The sequence below is a fragment of the Taudactylus pleione genome, unplaced genomic scaffold (genome assembly GCF_031769625.1).
Source record: "Taudactylus pleione unplaced genomic scaffold, aTauple2 ptg000105l, whole genome shotgun sequence".
In the NCBI taxonomy this organism is placed as follows: Eukaryota; Metazoa; Chordata; class Amphibia; order Anura; family Myobatrachidae; genus Taudactylus; species Taudactylus pleione.
The window spans coordinates 9,640,738-9,651,862 of NW_028284507.1; the positions used below are offsets into that span (position 1 = coordinate 9,640,738).

General features: G+C 43.8%; 1 protein-coding gene across 1 annotated transcript in view; it reads right to left on the minus strand.

The window, feature by feature from the left end:
* ADD2 (adducin 2) overlaps window positions 1-7,252 on the minus strand; it is a 91,232-nt gene extending 83,980 nt beyond the window's left edge. Inside the window, exon 1 of the mRNA XM_088470835.1 lies at window positions 7,147-7,252. The gene's annotated coding sequence lies outside the window, so the exon portion shown is untranslated. The remainder of the gene's footprint in view (window positions 1-7,146) is intronic.
* Between the last annotated feature and the right edge of the window lie 3,873 nt (window positions 7,253-11,125).

The window sequence follows — 11,125 nt, forward strand, 5'->3', positions numbered from 1 at the left end:
CAACTGGAGCTAGGCCAACTGGCCTCATGCAACATGCTAGTGATACTAGGCACAGCAGCAAATCTACAACTGTACGGCAGAAAATAAAATCGGGTTGTGGAATGGACAATTCACCCCGAAACCCTGCTGACATGAAGTTTATGGGGTGGGCCTCAAGAGTGGCATGCACAAACCGATGTCCTCAAACATAAAAGAACTGATGCAGCCTTGGGAGGAGTAGGGGACCAAATTCTACAAAATATGAAGTGATTGATATACCCATATTTAAACAATTACTTCTAGATATTTTGCTTATGGACATATTTATCAAGAAATATTGGCTGGATATCCCCCTGAAATCAGCAGTTTTTGAGGGTTACCCACAATTAAGCATCTCCAGGAGATAACTGATGCCGTCCTCGTTTTCGATAGCTAAAGTAGCAGTCATATGTTTCTACACTGAAGTGATAAAAGTCATGAATAGCAGCATGTAAAGGTAATGGTAGGTGGTGTCACCGTACTGTGACGTCTTGGAAATGCCCAGACCTGTATCAGTTGTAATCTGACATCTCGTGAATTACCAGCTAGGCTGCTCATGGCAAGGCGACGTGAATTAGCGGAGTTTGAAAGGGGCATGATAGTGGGTGCCCGACATATGGGACTGCCATTTCCAAAGTTGTGCGGACATTCAACATTCCTCTGTCTGCATTAGCACCCACCGTGTACAGCGCAGTGGTTGAACACAGGTGCTTAATGACCGCAACCAGCGGCGTTTGTCCAGAATTGTCCGTGGTAACAGACAATCGACACTGGCTCAATTCACATCCAATGCAGGAGGTACGAGACACATATGCAGCAGGTCAGTACAGCGTTATTTAGCTTCCATGGGATATTGGAGCAGAAGACTCACTAGAGTGCCCCTGTTAACACTACGACACCAGACAGCACCTCACCTGGGCTTGTGACATTGCTAATTGGACCCTGGAGGACATGTGGCATGGTCCGATGAGTCTTGGTTCATCGGGTGATAGCAATGTTTGGGTCAACAAGGCACTGTACAGGCTGCTGGTTCCATAATGGTGTAGGGTGCGTTCACGTGGTATGGGTTGGGTCAGCTGGTCGGCCTGAACACGTCACTGACCAGTAACTTGCTACGTCGCATTGTTTGATGACAATTTGCAGACCTTCATGGACTTCATGTACCCCCCACAACGATGGAATATTACAGCAGGATAATGCACAGTGGGCCTGATTCAGAGCCGATCGTAAGCGGTCGCTCTGAGCGATGTTCGCACAACTGCGCATGGTTCGCAATGCGCAAACCAGTCATGGCGGTCGGAAATCGTGCGCTCGTAAAACGAGGGGCTGCTAATTTGATTGACAGAATGTACCGTTTGTGGGTGGTAACAGGGGAAGGTGCTTGAAAACGGGGGAGTTGAGATCCGAACGCAGGTGTGCCTAATGGTCAAAAGGGCGTTTAATGGGAGTGCATAATTAGTAAAGGAGCGTCATCGACCACGTCACTTGGTTGTCTTTTAGCCTGAACTGCTCGCAGTGATAGCGGGAAGTAAATCCTACCACAAGCACTGCGAGCAGTTCAGATGCCTTTCGATGTTCCCGATTAATCTAATAAATAACGGAGATGACGTGTGATGCGAACGGCAAAGGGGCGTCTTTACAAAGTAGCGAGCGCATTTTTCGGACGTTTGCTCAGACAGAGGAGTCAACACACCGCAAAGAGCGAGCGCTCAATTTAAATATCCGGCCCCTTTTTAAGAACGAGTGTCCGCAAATAGCGTCCGGGTCTGAATCAGGCCCTCTGTCATTGGTCCCAAGTTGTCCAGAATTGGTTCAAAGAGCATTCTAGAGAGTTGTCGAATGGTGTGGCCACCACATTTGCCCAACATGAACTCAATAAAGCATTTATGGGATGTGGTGGAGAGGTGCATTCACATTTAAGATCCCGCACCCACAAATATCAGGGAGCTGTGGGAAGCTATCCAGACTTCATGGGTCAACATCTTTCCAGAGGTCTTCTGTTCACTTGTGGAATCAATGTCACGTTGAGTTGCTTCACTTTGCCGGGTTAGAGGGGGTCCTACACGATACTAGGCATCTATCCCATGACTTTCGGCACTTCAGTGTATAGGGGCTGCTAAACAATGATCTTCAACCTTTTTTAACTAGAGGCACGCTACACAAGATTTTTAAATTGCCAAGACGCACTATCCAGTGATGCAGCCTGCGTGACCAATGAAAAAACATATACATTGGCTCCCACATAAAAAAATACACACACATTGCCCTCCTCAGGAATAAAATACACTACAGTACAAGTGCAATGAGCTGGCCGCCGCGGCACGCACAGTGGTTGAAAAACACTGCTGCAGTATATATGTTTTCGGAGAGGGATCATCTGGATCCCTTCTCATCGGCTTGCATTGCTAATTACATCCGGATGTGTAAACCACAGATATGAAAGAGGCTGTACTGTAGCAAATGTGGGTCTTTTAACTAAAACAGCCAATCCAATCAGGAATTAGGAGAAATGTGTATAATAAACCTATCTTCTTGAAAACTGCCAGTGCTGCACACCCATTCCTCTGCCAGCTGTAAGTGCCCTGGGCGGGTTTCAGTAACTGTGGGAGTTCAATGTGGGGATTTATGAGCACACTAGTACAGGGCTACACTAAGCTGGACCATCCCATGCTGCTGGGGCTGTTCAAGGTCAACAACCCTTTAAAGTAAGTAGGAAAAGGAACCTCTCTCTCATGGTTAGCAAAAGCGCACCTGTACGTATATTATGCAATGCCACAAAATCAGGATATGTCCCTTCATTGCACATTTTAGGCTCAATCAATAAACGTCTACAAGTGACAGGTAAGCCATTCCAAATGCATCGTGAGTAATGCTCATACTATGGTTCTATAGGTACTCCGGGTATGACTGTACATATTACATTTAGAGGGCCAATCTATCTTGTTTTTAAGTGTTATGGGTTATCTTTTTTTTTTCCATTAAAAATGTGTGTGATCATTCCCTACACCAGCGACTTTCAGATAATCAGGGAGAGCTGGCACATTTGTATTCACACAGCTGCGTGGGAGGATCAGAGGCGTAAACCTAAAATAACTCCAGTGAGTCAGACGGAACAGTGATTTATACAGTATGTAATCCGTTCCTAAAGGCAATGACACACATGGGGCACCTGGCAATCAAGACCCTGTAGGCGACAAGATGGTGAAGAAAGTGGGATAAAGTCCTACATCTCACGCTGAGCCATCTGTAATTGGATGAAATGCATCTTGCGTCCACCACTAAAAAACAGAGGAATCCTCAAATATATTAAACAGAAGTAACAATAAATCAACACCGAACGTCACACTTTTCTATCGGAACATAAAAACATTTAATCTTATCCTCAAACTTGTATTTACCTGGTCAATAAATCCACTAATGAGCCACCAGCAGCTAAAGGGTTAAAGAACATATTTAACCACTTAACTGGTGACGTCGCGTGGGATGGGATTGCAGCCAGAAGTGCTTCAGCTGGCAAGGTTGCATCACATACGACCGAGCCCGCCCCGCTGTGTGCCCCGGCTATAGAAGAGGCGATCCATTCTGCACTTACTCCTCGGACCCCCCTGCAGTGATGCAGTGGTCTCTAAACACCAACATCACTGCCCGAATCACGCCCCGGAATGCAGTGCGAACGACATTCTGGAACCCATGCGCCATGGATCAACGAGCGAGGAGGGGAACTTAGGTCCCATCCAAGCACTATTTGGCAGCTGCAGCAGGTAGGACTGACCATCAGTTCTCCCTGACACACGCTCCCCTGTGCTCTGCATGGGGGTGAGGGGGTATATGCCCAATGGGTGGGGTAATTTAAAGAAATACAACGCTGGAGAGGGGAGGAGGGGGAAAAAAAATAATACATTAGTCACAGGGTAGGAGGGATGTAAAAATACAGGGGCTTTTTACAGGGGCATTTGGTTTATAACAAAAGGGATTTTTGTTTTCTATTAATAAGGGTGTTTGTGGGGTACTATTATTAGGATATATGACCATTGGGGGGGTCTATTGCCAGTGAGGGGTGGGAAGTCATTTTATAATGGGGGCCTATAGCCACTAGGGAATGAGGGGGGTGCAAAACACCAACTAGACATTTTTTTTTTAAATATATTTAAAAAAAATAAAACTTTCTTAAATAATAATTAAAAAAAATAAAAAAACTATTTCTGAGCGGTTTTGTGAGGAAAAGAAAATAGTCAGTTAATAAACAAAATGCAACAGGTGGCCTCACATGTCCATAAAAAAACAGTACCCAGGCCGTGGGTCTGTGTGTTGCTGGGAGACGTGCAAAATACATCTCAGGATTTAAAAGAAAAAAAATGTTAATTGTTTCATCTACAAACTTGCTATAATGCTTGAGATACATGGAGAAGTTTATGAGTGGAGCACATTGGCCACCCCCTTAAATGCAGTATATGGTTATGTCATCATAGAAGGGTTTACACAATTGATTAGACGTGGTCAGAGTCCATTGCAAGGAGCGCAATATTTAGCATATTCTCTGTTACAGTCACTTGTTGCACAGGAACTGAAATATTCAAGTTATGAGCAGTCCTATTTTAATAATGCGCATGTGATTTGGTCAAGTAATAGCACAGTGCTAAATAAGTAAGCTACCAAGCCGACCACTGTTTCTACATACACAGAATTGGACAATGGTCCCTATAAATTAATACTATTAAAACATTTTTTCTACCTATTAAATCTTCCTCTGCTTAGTTCTTCATGAACCATACACCAAACAATGATTACCCTTTTATCCTGCCAGGGGCCAGGATACCTCTGCTAGGGGAATTACATTATTAAGTAGATATGCTGTTAACTCTTATTGATCAATAGAGATTTCCTGCACATCTATTCCTTTGTAAAGGCTTCTTCTGTAACTCCCAGTTGCTTCCTTGCAATGCGAGCAGGCGAACGATTATACTATACCGATTCTTCTGCAAGATCTTCCCCAGTGAGGAACTTTGGTCTATCAGCTTTGCGGAGAACTCACTGTTTCATATAACATCCCTGCCAGCCCTTCCCGTCACTGCTGGCCACAAACACTGCTTGCCTGCATTTTATACGGTATTAACTGCAGTGGAGCCATGCAGTATGTGTATTCCAAGTGTCTCACACTAATTGTAACACAATGAGACCATACTGCATCAACCTTACTTATCTTCCAATATGTAAGACCAGAAAGTATGGAAAAGAATAGGACATACAAGCCTTGTTCTTGTAGACCCTGAATTATATGGGTGTGGACAGTGTATCTGACCAAATGCCTTTAATCTGTTTTGTCCTGTGGATTGAACCACATAGAACGCCTTTATTTTTACCTTTAATGGAAAAAGTGAGCGGTTGTCTTTTATTCTGCTTATATTGACCGTTCTAATTTAAATCACTTGCATTTTACTAATTACAAGCATGCTTTATTTTCTTTCTGCCGAACAATTAGCAGTGGTAGGACCTTTAGTGATGGAATGCGGAAACTTGTTACACGTATCAGGATCTTCTATGCAATCAGAAATGAACAAGCGATTTCTACATAATAAGTAGTCCTAAAAAAGAACTTGTATCTGAAATATGGATGCATATAAATTACGTTATAAAGCAGCACTGAAAAGTCACACTAATGTATCTGAACACAGAACTATTTAGGGTTTATCTTCAAAGATCTATACATACCAGTTCGACAAACACACTGATACTGAAGGGTTAAAGAACAAATTCTACAAAAATCTGCAACAAATTACCTAATATGTCCAAGCATAGTATATATTATAAATATATTTCCCTGCAGTGGAAGTGAAGATGTGCATTAAAGCTATGGATCATAGAACATTCCTAATCTAATAGTTCACGATTACAGTGAAAAAATTCTTTGGAAAGGTTCAGCAAGCAGGAACATTTTGGAGTATACTTTACACCAGGAGATATACAAAATACATTATAGGGTTCAAAGGAATAAAATAATATAAGTAATCTGTAAACTTGCTGTACAGCTGGTTATGTACAAAGAAATTCATTAGTTAAGCACATTATTAGACACTACCTTAAGTGCAGTATATGGCTACATCCAGGGTGTTTCTGGTCATTTTACTCGCCTGAGGTGACAACTACTACGGTCCCATTCTCATCCCTTATACAAGCGTGCATAACATTTTTATAGCTTTGCACTTTAAATAACAATTGCTCCTAATTTAATGCATTATTTGTTTTTTTAAACAAGTTTAAGATTACCAATTCAGATTTGAAATAAAATTTGATTTCTAAATTAAAAATATCCTCATTTCGCAGTCTCCCGAGCCTCAGGTTGTCTCAGTATAGACACACCCCTGGTTCCATCAAGCACTTGGTACACTGGCTTGGTTCACAGCTGACAAACCAATATGGGCACACCCTTATGTGCAAGTAAAATATCTTTATAATTTAACTTTCTGTAAGATCGGAGAGGACCACGACAACAGACCTCACACATCTCTGTCAACTAAATAGTTAAAATGGAGATATCCCAGTAATCATCCTCGTTCAGAGACAGTGACTAGGTCCAGCAGGTACCCCCTTCAGCTCATATGAGGACACAGAGCCCGTCTCGTCCGTCCAATGCAGAAGCAGTAATTACTGTATTTCAGCCACTCTTTAAAGAAAGCAAATGGAGCATGCACAATGTCTTCAAATTAAGTATTACCTCACATTCATGTCACCTTTATTAATATAAAACATACATATATATATATTATTGTGAGCAATTCCCTCTGCAGCGTGAGAGCTCCCCCTGTGGCTGCCGGCAGAACTGCAGCAGTGAAAAGAATCTCAGCAGGGTGCTGTATTTCTCGCTCTGTCACATCTATTCTGTACATAATGAAATGTGCACGTCAAAATAATATCTACACCCACCTGCTACACCAACATGTAAAATACTATAATAACTGCTTGTAGAAAGCCTGGGTCACCACACTGGCGATATCTGCCAAGCATTATTTCACAGCACATACAGAAGCATCATGCAGCAATTTACTGGTGCACCTTTGCACGGTTCTTTGCAGTAGGCTGCTGCTTCTGTACAATATTCCTATATATAAAAAGGAAAGGATGTTGACATACCTTTAATCTCTGCAATGGATGGGAATGTTATCTCCTGCAGGTTGGGAAGCCCATGTTATCTCCTGGTTTATGGCTATAGAGAAGCCCAGCCCCTCTCTGGATACAGCTGGCAAACAAAAGGCAGTGACAGTGATCTCTGTGGGCCCTCCCCCCACCACACCCACCCACCGTGCAGCATCCCTGGGATGCTCTCTGCATCTCCACACCAGAGACTAGGGAATATCCCAGGATGCTTGTCCAGATGGACCGATAACTTTCAGCACTGAAAGGGTTATCACCACCCACAGGGATTACACTGGCGGTGGAGGAGTTACAGGCACACAGCAGGTGGATACAAATTATACATCCAATTTCCATAAAGAAAACATGGAAAACAAACAATGCACAGATAGAGATCGATCACTCCTCTTCCCCGACTCATACCAGCTTTCAACCTTTGCAAAGCTCTCATAAAATTGGATTACTCGTTAGCCGACATGAACGTCTCCTCCTCCATGTTAAACCACCTCCATGTTCATTGCAAAAAAACTAAGGAAAACACTGAAAGATTGATCATGCTCCTGCCCGCCCACACAGTACCTCCAGAGGCACATCGCACCTCATTTATGTTCCTACATCTCTACTGGTGTTGGGTACCTCAGTCATGTAGCAATTACAGTGTCAGACGTATACAAGGGGTAGCTGTAATCTGTGGGAGATTATATACACCAGCAATGGTGTACCTACAATAGTATCAGGGGGTGCATCTGTTTCAGTAGCCACAAAGGAGGGCCCCACCTGTCCATTAAAGCCATATGTGTTTTTTGATTTACCCTTGGATGGTACATGGGCACTTTAAAATGTTGCTATGGGGACCAAAAAATGTGTAAATTAGCACTTGGTTTCAAATCATTGTTTGAATACTATTAGCCATAAGCCTCCTTATATTCTTAAATTAACCCCTTCAATGAAAATGAGAAGTGGTATTTGCAGTGGCGTAACTAGGGTCTTTGGCGCCCACGGCAATATGAAAAATGGCACCACCACCACCACCACCACCTCTCCCACCAATTGTGTGCGTGGTCACATGCCACTGAAAAATGGGGGTCAACATGACACGCCACCGTTTCTCATCACTCTGGGAACATTCCTTTCCTTATGCACCTTAATGCCTCCAGTAGTAGTACCCGTTATGCAATGCCCCCCAGTAGTAGTGCCCCTTACGCATAAAAGAAACAGTCACACAAACACTATACTTACATGAAACCCCGCTTCTGCACCTGCCCCCGTCCTACTGCGCCTCCCGCTCGGCACTATGGGAGAGACGTCAGGACGACCCTCCCTTCACCCACTGCACAAGCCGGAAAACGGAGCTCAGGGGTGAGCACCAGCCTCCGGCTGCATACGGAGTCTTGCGCGATGTAGGCGTTTCTAGGCAGTGACTATAAGGGACCCCTGTATCTAAGATCTCTTGCAACTAGCATGGGGCTGGTGCAAGGGCTGGCACTAATGATGACAGTTGCGCCTGTGGGCGCTAGAACAGTGGATAGGATAGGCTTGCACTTTCAGGAGCACATTTGCATATTTTGCGATTTAGGTCATATTCGCATATGAAAATAAGTACCATGCTGTGGCCGTATTAAAACAGCAGCCGCAAAAGCGCAAGGTGCAAAGTAGTAAAAATAGTACTTACATGTCCCCCACCAGTTTTTCCTGTTGGTGAGGGGCGGGGAAGAAGCAGAACATAAAGATGATATAGCGCCAGCATGCGGTGATGTCACAGAGAAGGTAAGCACTCATCCCTGCACTAAAAGAATATAAAGTGCATTAAATAAAATAAGTAGGGCGAAATTAAACTACTATGCAAACAAATATGTTCCCTATAGAGCAGGGCTTCTGAAATCAAGTCCTCATGGAACCTAAACAGCGCCTGTTGTACATACCCAGCAGGAGCACAGGAGTATCAAACCTTCAAGTGCAGAAGTTGCCCATAGCAACCAAACAGCTTCTGTCATTTTATAGACTGAGTAACTTCTCCACTTTAGGTCTCTCAGAGAATTGATACATCTCCCCCAGATATGTTTGGTATAGAATAACACACTTTGATAGATGCACAGGTGGTACTAATTATTTGGTTACGAATTTTTAAGAAGACCTTGAAAACATGCACTGTTAAGCTGGTAACACATCTAAAGAGCATCATTTCATCCAGCCAACTATTTACATAGGAGAGGGGGGTGTTCTCGATAAACAGGTGGTTCTGCCAGACTGAAAACATAGGAAGGGGGGGGTGGGGTGTTCTAGATAAATAGGCGGATCTGCCAGTATGAATACATAGGAGAGGGGGGTTCTAGATGAATAGCAAAGGTTTCTTGAAGAGTTTGCTCTCCCTTTATGTTCTTTTTTTCAGCAGTCCTACTGATTCTAGTGACTTCTAGCTTGGTATGTGATCATTTCTCCAAGACGTTGCGCATATGATCAGTACAGCCATAATACCAATATGTTATTGTTTTTAGCCAACACATTGTTCTTAAAACATGACATTCGTCTAAGGATGCACATTTTGTTTATCCTCTGCATGATGGCAACCCATTGTAAATGTTCAGCTTTCCAATTTGTAGGCGAGCGGCTAAGCAAATGCTTAAAAGAGCCATTGTAATTTTGTCTCCAAGAAGCAGTTTTGTTTTTTTTAACAGCTGAACACATTGGGGCTGATTCAGAGTCTCACGCTGTTGTCACTATGTGTGCGTAATTTGCCGGATTTGCGTCTGCGATTTTGTACTAATGCTAGCATAATCCCTTCCCCTGGTGCATCTGGATTCGCAAGGGCTGGAATGCCTACTTTGAGCGGCGGCAGTTGCAACCATCGGAACTTGCACCAGCTCCATGCTAGGTGCAAAATCTCCATCAAAGTAGGTCTTCCAATGTACACAATTAAGCTCCCAGGCTCTCAGCCAATCGGCGCATTCTCTATTTAAACAAATGCAGAAGACCAGGAATGGGGTTTGGTATGGAATGACAGTGCTCAGGAACCCGGCGGTCACAAACCCGACACCGGAATCCCGACAGGGTTAGGCTAGAGACACCTGTCGGTAAGTATCCTAACTCTTCCCCCAACCCCTAAACCTCCCTCCACGCAGCCTAAACTTAAACACCCCTTCCGACCCAGCAGCCTAACCCTAATCCCCCCTCCCAACTGCCTAACCCTAACCCCAATACTCACCGCCGGGATGTCGGCGGTTAGACTTTCAGAGCACCGGCATCCCAACAGCCAGGATAATCAACTACATCCCCAGGAATTACCTCCATTTCACGCAAGTACTGTAGGGAGGTACAGTTCTGTCCATCTGGGATTGGGCTATGTATTTTTTTTTTTTGTTTTAGAAAGACCATTGGACTTCTACATAGAACGAAGAGGACCCGATCCACGTGTTGGCGAGTATGGTTGTTTTATTTGTAATGGTCATTGTTTTAATAATTTTGTTTACAGGCAGACTACAGATGCCAGCACTTAAATAACCACAAGTGCCAGCATGCTCGGACATTAAGGGCCTGCTGGCACATGTAGTCCGCCTGTAAACAAAATTATTAAAATAATTACTGTTAAATAAAACAATTTTGTTTACAGGCAGACTACAGGTGCTAGCAGGCCCTTAATGTCCGGGCATGCTGGCACTAGTGGTTCTATAAGTGCTGGTATAGGCTTGCTGGGACCTGTAATCGCACTGTAATGAATAATATTACTCTATTTTTATACCATTAATCCCACACTTGCCACCTACAGGGGTGCAGGGAATAGCCTGGGTGGACCTCTTTTTTTGGGTGAAGTCCCACTTTCTGAGGAATCCCAGGCCTGGGATAACCAGATTGGGGCTGGTTTACGTGATGGCAGGGGGATCACATGATGTGCCGCCCTGCTATGGCATAAGCCTGCACTTTAAACTTTAACACACAAAAGCCTGCACAGATCATTATTATGTGCTGCAGACAATCCTGCCAC